Genomic DNA, 6,000 nt, shown 5'->3' on the forward strand with positions numbered 1-6,000 from the left:
GAAACCCATTTTATAGAAGCATCCAATTTCCAGGCTGGCAGGGATCTTAATGAATCACCTAATTCAACCTTCTTGTTTTACATGTGGGGGAATACAGCCTTGTAAAGGGGGAAATAATTTTCCCCAAGTCACAGAGTAAGTTAGCAAGCAGCCACACTGGAATAAGAAACCCAATCGGCAGATTCCTAGGTCAGTACTTTTGTACTACACAGTGCTAATCACCCCCCTGCCCTATCACTTTACAGATGGAAATACGGAGAGGAAATGATTTACCCAAGGGTAAAGAACTAGTGAAGTACACTGGCCGGACTAGAGCCCAGTTATTTGATTCTTAGTATAATGCTTTTTTTTTCACTCCACCACAATTCCCCTCCTGATACATATGTATTGTGTGCTGTGTGTTTTGCGCAGGAAGGGAGCAGAGATCATAAATTGCAGGTGCTTACTTTGGAATGTTAGGGCTTGGGAAGAGAGTGCCCTGAGCTGGGCCCCAGGGAATGAGGCTTTGTGCCTGAGAGTGGAGGGAATGAGAGAAAGATGTGATGAGGGATTGAAAGCCAACAGGAGAAGTGAAACTAGTTTTGAGTAATTGCTGTTAGAAAGCAGGTACGCTTGGACGCAATGAGGTAATGCCTCTGCTTGCTATATTAGAGCATGTAAGATTATGGAAAATGCAAGCAGCCCTCTTTTATGAACTTACTTCTTGGTGAAGAAGCCCAGGCCAGAGGATGAGAGGAAACAAGCTGATAAACAGCTGCTGGCTGTAGCATCATATTCCCTTCCAAGCCCATTATTTCATGTGCTCTGCCCAACAATCTTTTTAGGTTGCTAAGAAAGGTATCGGTAGTACCCCCAGTTTACAAATGAGCAAATTGAGGGTCAGAAAGCTGAGTGACTTGCCCGAGGTTACACAGTGATTCAATGGCAGAGCCATCATTTCCCACTTCTCCTTCACCTGCAATTTTCGCCCATATTCTCCCTCATCACCCCAAAACTGTTTCAATGAAAAGCCTCCGTGGTTTCCCACCCATGATGCCAAAACTGTTTAAGGATGGCAAAAGAATTAGAGGGGAAGGACAGGGAAGGTAGGAGGAAGGCCACTTTCTCTAAGCAGCATGTAACCGTCAGGACCAGGGTATTCACTGTTTCAAGTTTGTAGTCAGAACTAACCCCATATGTCCCCCACAAATGTCATCACCTTGAGATCAGAAGTACCAGTATGACAGCCAGGAGAAGGGCAGAGAGCTTAAGGCAGAGAAAGGGACCATATCAGTGAGTGGTACCTACACTACACTAAAATAGGAGGAGGGCTTCTGACATAAGGTTATCACCATCTGTGACAAAGCAGGATGTTTAAAAAACTACAAGACTGCCAACCACTGTTACCATAATTTCATTTTTAAAAAATGGTATTTTGAAACCAAGAGGTAGGAAGGCAGAATTACAAAATTCCTTTTAAACAAAATAGGTGTAGCTTAAGAAAAACTCATTGGCCTTCAGAATTTAAATACTTTCAACTTCAGGAAAAACTCATTGTCCTGTTTTCATTTAGAATGAGGATGTCCAACCAAGCTAGTTCACTTGGGACTCAAGGATGTGGGGCTGTCAAGGATGAACCTAGGAAAGTCCCAAACTTGGGTGGGTTAGTCATTCTGTTTAGGACTAGAAGGGTGGTGAGTCAGCACTATCCATGGACAGCAGGTTGAGAATCACTGCCACAGATCATTTTCTCATGTTCTCTCTCCAGGACCTAAACGATATAAAGTTAAAAGTGACCATGGAATTAAATAATGGAGAGATGAAATCTTTATATTTTGAAGGTAAACCTTTCTGAATCATAGGCTTGACTTCATGTAGTCAAGAAAGAGAGGTCAGGGATCCAGTTGCTCAGTATTTTCTGTTCACAAAATAAGCCCCAGCCCAGCTTCTCCTGTGGCCAGATAAGGAGGCAATGGGCCATGTGCAGTCTGCATGTACATTGCTACAGGTTCACATGTACAGGACAGGGAAGTGCATTCAAGCAAATGCTTTGAGTTACTGCACCACCTGCAATGGAGTAACCTCTCTTCATGACAGCCCTCCAAAGCAATCCAAGTTCATTCCCAGGGGCTCTCCAAGTCTCTTTACATTCACATTAATAAAAGTCACACACAATGCTATACTTCACTCTATCTTTATTCCTCTTGTGTATTTCAGCTTTGTTTCCCTGTCCTGGAATGCCTAGCCACAGAGCCACACTGGATTTCAGAAACCAAGAACTCACCCTGGTGCTCCTGCTAAGTGGTCCAGTAACCAGGTATTGATAGGATTGCTATTGACCCCCTCTCTTTGGTTACATGGTCCCTCACCCTTAGTTGCTCTATCTCCTAAATGGGTCACATGCTTGTTTCTGAGAGCAGTTGTATGAGATGCAGTGAGTGTGGCTAGAAAGTTATAACGACCAGGGTGGAAGTATGAGGTCTGTTCTAAATTTGTTGTTCTTACTAAAGACTAGTGGTAAAGATACAGTGGTCATTCTAACACAGACTCATGGATAGAGGTCATTTCAACCTGTAAGATGCAGGAAACCCACCTAAGCCATACATGTCAAACAGTTATCTATATTGCTTTCAAAGAACTCTAGAGAAGAGAACTCTACAATTTTTCTCAGTAGCTTGACAACTCTCACTGTCAATGAATCATTTGTTACGTCTCATTTTAAACCGTTTTCTGGTGCAACTTAAGGCCAATTCCTTTGGTCGGGGCCTCAGAGGGAATGGAGAACAGCTTGGCCACTGTCCTCCAGACGAGAGCCCTTCATCAACACAGATTAATTCGGATTGCTGGTAGCTTACCTTTAGACTTTTTCTCCCCAAATGAGCACTCCACCTCTCCCTGTGGTGTCTCTTTGCCAAGCCTGTAATCATTTGTTCTCACCTTTTCACTCCCATGTGTACCTACTCATATGTGGGCACTTACTTAATATCAGTGAAACTGGAAACATTGCTCTTACATTTTTCTTGGTGGAGAAAAACAACCCAAGTTCTTCCAATACCTTACCTCCTCCCCAGTCCCCACAGAAAAAGACTCAAATCCTTTTGTTCTCACTCAAGCTTGTCATACAACTTCTGAGTTAAGGACAGTGCTATCTTGGCTAACAGGGTCCAGGCAAAGAAGCCAACGAGTTAATGACCAGAATATGAAGTGGTCAGAAAGGGAGTCTCTGACTTGCATCTGCTGAGGAAAATGTGACCGCAACACTACCGGTTTTGGACTGCTTTGTGAGGATCAGCTTTGTTGGCACTGGTGCTGGCAAAGGAATATGAACGGACTTTCTCCTCACGCCCCTAGACTGTGCACATAGCCTACCTGCCAACCCTTTTACAGATACATCATGCTCAGTGTTGGAACTTTAGGAAATAAGCAATATGCACAGGCATATGGTTCCAGTGGGTAAATAGAGTCCTACTCCAGAGAAATGGCTTGCCATTGTATCAAATTGGATATATAAGCAACCTGACTATTCTAGATCTTTCTGCTTCAGACGCAGCCTCAAAAAGAATCTACGACCACTTCCCAAACATTTCTCTCTTTATTTTCTGCCACCTGAGTTCCCCAGAAGTTTCTCCTCCTCTGTACATCTCCACAATGGGAGTGTCTCCAGGTTCTCCTGTGCCTGAAATCATCTCATGATTTATCTACTCCCAGAACTTTGTTTCCCATTTGCATCCCGGTGACTTGAAGAAGACCTCACTTTTTGTAAGCTTTATTGAAGTATAACTGATATATGAAAAGTTGTACATATTCAATGTATACATCTCTCTGAGTTTGGACGTATGCCTACATCTGTAACACCATCACCACAGTCAAGGTACTAAATATATTCATAAACTTCCAAAAGTTCCTTGTAGTGTTTTGTGGGTTTGCGTGTGTGCTAAGAACACTTAACGTGAGATCTATCCTCATAATGAATTTTGAAGTGCATAGTGTTAACTATAGGTACGAAGTTGTGCAGAAGATCTCTAGAAGCTATTCATCTAGCGTAATTGAAATGTAAACCTATTGAGAAACAAATCCTCATCCCCCCTCCCTCCAGCCCCCGGCGCCCACCATTCTACTCTATGCTTAAGAAGACCTTGCTTTCAGTCTAAGTCTTGTCTTTCAAATCCTCGGCGTTCTTGCTTGCTGATTGTCTTTCTAAGCCTTTTCCCTCCTTCCATCCTCTTTTAGTCTGGGGTAGAAAGACTAGCAAAACTAGCTGTGTGGGGTTTGTTTATTTATTTGTTTGCATTGCTCCATCCTGAGGTGAAGATGTTCACAAGCAGGTAAGGCACTAGGAGGCAGGAAGCCAGGGAGTGAGTGCAGAGAGAGGCCCAACGAAGTCATCAACAACCTAGAAGGCCAATTCGAAATAATCAAGTTGGCCAGGCAGAGACAGAGAGAGCCCATAAAAAGAACCTCCATGTCAAGTCCTGGGCTATTCCCTTTCTCCCGGGTCTGAGGTTAGAAAGGTGGGAATGGGAATGATTTCCCTAAATTTCATATGAGCTTCTCCCTTCTTTGTAAAAAAAAAAAAAAAAAAAAAATACTGCTCACTGAGTTCTCTGTCTGTCTTCTGCTTTGGAAAGTGGCATATCAATTAGAGATCTTCGCCCCAGTTCTGATTCTGGCTGGAACGATGCCACCACCTTTAGTGATCAATTGATTGGCTAGGAGTCCTATCTCACTGCTCCAACAATGGACTTAACTGGTAAAGCATTTCCTCACCCCCTTAGGTTCATAGCCCCAGGCCTGCTATTGTTGCCCCGTAGTCCCTCTACCCATGGCCTCAATAGTGAACAAAATGCCACCATAGCCAACCTCCCCCATTCAGTGAATCTGGCCAGTGTAGGAAGAAGGTGGGCTGAATGCTTCTCCTCTCACTTCAGCAGACATGAGAGGCAGCCTGGCATATGAAGGGTGTTTTTCAAAATGGGGTCCCTAACCCCTCTGCATCAGAATCACCTCCAATGCTTGTCCAAAATGCAGACTATGACATCCTTTTAGGATTCACTGAATTAAATTTTATGGGATTTGCATTTTTCAAAAATCCTCAATTGATTCTGATGGAAATTAATGATTGAGAAATACTCTTTTAATGGACAAGAGTCCAGATTTTAGAATCCAGATCTGGGATAGGGTCCTAAGGTCTGCCCCTTACAGGTTATATGAACTTGAAAGGATCAATGAAAACCTCTGAGTTTTAGTTTCATCTATAAAATGGAGATAATGGAACATAAAGTTCAAGTGAAGTAACATCTGTGCTATGTATACCTAACACCAGGATAGGTGTTCATTCCCCCACCTATCAGAGAAGACTCCATTCTCCCATAAGTAATAGAGAAGACTCAAAGTCACCCAAGAAGTAGAATATCATTCCTCTCCCCTTTCTCTGCTAACCAGTCTTTCAGTGATTTCTCCTCATCCCTAGACTTCTTTCTGTTTTCTGTTTCCCACCACAAAACAGAATTATCTGGCCCAGTGTTCCTTTCAAGAATGGATTTATAGTTAAACTATTTCAGGTTTTTCTGGAAATCATCATGCTTTGGCACACAGTAGGAACTCAAATATTTACTGAGTGAATGCAATCTTTTATTTCCAGCCCAACTCACTTTAACATCTGCATTTCAGTTTAACCCCAGCACCCCATTTCAGTACCATAACCCCAATTCAGGCAAGTCTAAGAGATCAACCCAGCATATCAGCAAACCCAATCCACTTTTATTTCAATAGACAGGTCAGAACAAAATCCTTCCCTCCACTCCCACAGACATGGACTTCCTCTACTCAAATTACCAACTCTCCTGGGGAAACCAACTAGCATTTAACCCTTAGGTCTTCACACCATGTCAATATGAAATAGGAATTCAGCCCTGATTCCTCTTAGCCTCTGTGCAAACAACAGACTTGAGGAAGTAAAAATGCACCAGGCTGCCTTTGAGAAGAAAACAGATTCTCTGAGCTGTGAGATGAAAGGACAGG

The sequence above is a fragment of the Eschrichtius robustus genome, chromosome X, assembly GCF_028021215.1.
Source record: "Eschrichtius robustus isolate mEscRob2 chromosome X, mEscRob2.pri, whole genome shotgun sequence".
NCBI classification, from domain to species: domain Eukaryota; kingdom Metazoa; phylum Chordata; class Mammalia; order Artiodactyla; family Eschrichtiidae; genus Eschrichtius; species Eschrichtius robustus.